Genomic DNA, 4,680 nt, shown 5'->3' on the forward strand with positions numbered 1-4,680 from the left:
GTGGGGGGAGGGTAGAAATGGGGAGAAAATTTGTAATTCAAACTCTTGTGAAAATCAATGCTGAAAACTAAATATGTTAAATAAATAAATTTTAAAAAAAGAGAGAGAGAAATGCACACACACAGAGACAGAGAGACAGACACAGACACAGACAGAAAGACAATCAGGCAGACAATCAGACAAAGACAGAGACAGAAAGACAGAGACAAAGATAGAGACTGTTATTCTTTTTCTTCTTTTTCTTTTTTTTTTTTTTTTGGCTTTCTAGTCCCTGTGCATAATAAGTTCTTAATACACGCTTATTGGTTTCAATTTAATTATACAGTCTTTTCTCCTTGAACCCAGTGCAGCTTTTGACAGTATTAATGACCTCCTCAATACTTTCCCCTCCCTGGAATTTCCTGACATTTCTCTTGATTCTCTTACCCATCTGGTATCTTTCTTAGTCACCTTTGCTGGACCTTCACCCATGTCACTCCTACTAACTCTAGTAAACTTCTCTCTGTTAACTATTTCCTATTTATCCTGCATATAGTTTGCTTTGCATACATTTGTTTACATATTGTCTCCACCATTAGATTTTAAGTTCCCTGAGGGCAAGCACTGTCTTCTGCTTCATTTCCTATCCTCAGCACTTAGCACAATGTTTGGTACGTAATAGGTACATAATAAATTTTTATTTATGGTCGATCATCCTCCATCTTGTTGATCATGTGACCCTTCTGTAGTTGCTTTAAATTGACTTTATCTTTCTATCTGTTCCTGCTGGATTTTTTTTTCTAAAGTGCACCAATGCTGGTTATTTGTAGCCATCATTTTATATCCTGCAACTTTTCCAAGGATATTGATTCAATTAGTTTTTAATAAACTCTTCAGTGTTCTCTAAGTAAGCCAACATATCATCTGTAAAAAGCGGTTATTTTCTTCTTTGTTTGTGCTTCTTCCCTCAGTTTCTTTCTATATTATTGCTATAGATGTCATTTCTAGCACCACAAAAAATAGTAATGGACATCCTTGCTTTACCTCCTTGCTTTTATGATCTTTATTGGAAAAATCCCATTGCAAATAATGTTGGCTTTTGGTTTTAGGTAGATATTACTTATCATTTTCAGGAAAAATTAATTTATTACTTTGTTTTCTAGTGTTTTTAACAGGAATGGATGTTGTAGCTTATAAAAAGCTTTTTCTACATCTACTGAAACAATCATAGGGGCAATTATGCTTATAATTTGCCTAATATAAGCAGTATAAATTGCACCTGGTATTAATGTATAATCTTTGAGATATGTTGCTATAGTTTCCTTGCTAACATTTGTTTTATAATTCACCCCCCCCTCCTTTTTGTCTGTTCTTGGTTTAGATATTAAGATCAAATTTTCATAGAAGGTATTGGGAGGACTCCTTCTTTTCCTGTTGTTTTTTCAAACAACATAATATTGGAATGTATTGATGTAATTCACACACAAATCCATAAAGTCCTAAGGTTTTCTTTTATTTGGGAGTTCATTTTATACTTTGGTTTCAGTTTATAGTTTTTTTAGGATTGGGTTATTTAAGTGCTCTATTTCTTGGTCTATCAATCTAGGAATTTTATATTTTTGTAAATAATTATCTTTCTTTTAGATTGCAATTTTAATTTGCATGTAACCCCAAAATATTTTTAGCTCTTTCTTTATAAATTGTGAAATCATCTTTTTCATTTTTGATATTGTAATTTGACTTTCTTTCTTTTTAAAAATTGAGTTAGTTAACATTTTTTATGTTTTATTGGTTCAATCTGCTCTTTTCTCCTTTCATTGATGAAATTGTAATAGAGACATTTTTCCATGAGGACTGCTTTGGTTACAGCCCCAACATTTTGGTATATTGTTTAATTGTAATTATCTTTAATGAAGGGAAGGGAAGGAGAAATAAGCATTTATATATTACCCTTTATGTGCCGGGCACAAAGCTATATGCTTTACAAATATCTCCTTTGATCCATCCAACAACCCATCCAGGTAGGTACTGTTATCTCCAGTTTATAGATGAGGAAACTTAGGCAAATGTAAGTTAAATGACTTACCCAGGGTTACACAGCTAGTAAGTGTCTGAGACCAGATTGGAACTCAGGTCATTCTGACTCCAGGCTTGTATTCTGTCCACTGTGCCACCTTGCTGCCTCAGTGAAATTAATGATTTTTTTCTATGATTTGTTCTTCCATCCACCCATTCTTTAAGACAAGATATTAAGTCCACAATTAAATGATTTTTTTCATTTCCCCTTGTTAAATATTTATATTGCATCAGATTCATTAAAGATGTGTTTGTTTTTCTACATTTGTTTGTGAAGTTTTAATGCCCTAATACGTGATCAATGTGTGAAGGCACCATATACAATGAAATTATATCTATACTCCTTTTTATTTCCATTCAGCAATCTCCAGAAGTCCATGATATCTCACTTCTCTAAAATTCTGTTCAAGTGTTTAACTTCTCATTTGTTTAATTTTTGCTTATATTTATCTAGGTCTGAGAGGAAAAAACTGAGATAGTGGACTCAGATGTGTGTTATAAGTAGGGTATGTTGCAGAATTTCTCAATCAAGAGGATATTGGCTCCCCTGGGAGTGTTTCATCCACCAGGATGTCCTTGGACTGGATGATAAACTGAGTAACCAAACTGAATAGAAATGAGATTGGCACCTAAGGAAGACACATGATGATATGGGAAATCTTTATTGCATTGTTTGAACTTAGCCCTGTGTGACTGAGAGACCAAACCTGTTCCTTAGAGAACAAATTATGCTTAACTCAGGACTTCAGATTACACTGACTAGAAACCTTCCAGTGGAGGCAGATCCACAGATTGGTATGAGGACCTTTCTCCATTTATACATCTCAATAATCCCACATGTCTTATGTGGAAACTGCCTCTGTGCTGACCAATCAACTGTTGTTTCTTTGTTCTTTTTTGAATCTTATATAATACTATAATATACTAAAGAGACTTACAGGAACAGATAACCTTTTTTTCAGCTCCTGCTAGATGACTTTATGAACTTAAAAAGTTTTGGTGTCAGAAGTTGGATCTCTGATGGTCAATTTGAGAAGCCCAAAGTAGGGCAGGACTGACCTAGATGGGACCAATCTGTATGGTACTTTAACTATCCAGTGGAATGCAATATTTGTTCCCTTGTTTGAACTCTATATAATGTAGGGGGCTGTGTGACACCCTGACTCAGAATAATCTCAGAGAAGGTTTAGAACAAGCCTAGCAACCCTTATTAGCAAATGAGTAGTCCTCTAAGATTGATTACCTAAGGACTCTGGAGGCAATGCTGCCATCTGCTAAATTTGGCCATTAACACTTTGTCTCAATCTTTGTCTCTCTGTCTCTCTTTTCTTTCTCTCCCTGTATTCCCCTCAACCCTCCTGTGGCCATTAAAAATAAACTGGATACCTGTGTCTGGTGGCAGCCACCCTTATATCCTGGTGAGTATGACACTGTGATCCAGGACTCAAATGCAAAGGCCACCACTTGAACCACATGACCTACCGAGAGGCAATCTTTTATCACATATTTGTGTTTCTCTTCTCATGTACTAATATCACTTTAGTTGACTGAGTGACATCAATGTACAGCTCACCTAATATCAATCCTACACCTATTCACTTAGGATATCCCCAGGTTAGTGAGGGAAGCTCCAATGTGTATAAGTCAGATAAACTGTTGGGTTTTTATGGGCCAAACACTAGTACCCCAACAGCAGGAAACCCCTTGTTCTCCTAGGAGGTTCTCAGGGAAATGTGCTATGTCATGCCTAGTGTTATTTGTAGATTCTGTTACTTTGGAAGATTTCTAAGGGGAAAACACAGCTGAGCAATAAGGTCTGCTGAAAAAAAATGCATAAAGGGAGTTAGAATAGTGGGTGGGGAAGATGAATGAAGTTTCATACTTGAAACAGTTCTCCTAGTTTTCTATAATCTGATTCTAAACTCGCCTTCTCAATAACTGCAGATTCACTCCCACTTCAGACTTTTAGCTCAAAATAAGGTTTTCAGAATTTAAAAAGAAAAAAAAACTTTAAGATACTTTCTCATTTCAATACTCACATGGGGGTTACAGAGATAAAGTTAGACAAGCAAAGAAAGGAAATATTTTTCTTGGTTTGTAGAAATTTATGGCATTATAAACTAATCAGAGAATAAATTTATAACTGAAATATAATATCTTTACCATAAATTTCCAAATTAGAGTTTAAAGATTTTTATAAATGCTGAAATATTTTAAGAAGAAGATGAGAATGTGAAACTTCCACTGTAAATCCTTGGAATGGACTTAATTTAAAACAATGGCCTCTAAAATTGAGGTGCTAGCAAGTATAAGTCTTTGGGAAGTTGACAATTGTGATTGTACATCCAAACTAAATTATAATGTGATCCATTTAATGTTTCACCCTCTGTAGGTAGATTATACTTTAATGAAAGAAACTATTGATATTTGGCATTAAGGTGATATACTTAGAAACTGCATGAATAAGAATTCAAAGTGTAATTAGTCTATACCACTCTTCAGTATAAAATGCCAAATTCATAGGAGATGAAGTGATTTTTTATGTAAGAAGATTCATAAATGCACTAGATCAAATTGATGACATTTGACTAGCAATAAGTTTAAAAATCCAAAATACCGGTTATG

This window comes from Trichosurus vulpecula, chromosome 5, assembly GCF_011100635.1.
Source record: "Trichosurus vulpecula isolate mTriVul1 chromosome 5, mTriVul1.pri, whole genome shotgun sequence".
Taxonomy (NCBI): domain Eukaryota; kingdom Metazoa; phylum Chordata; class Mammalia; order Diprotodontia; family Phalangeridae; genus Trichosurus; species Trichosurus vulpecula.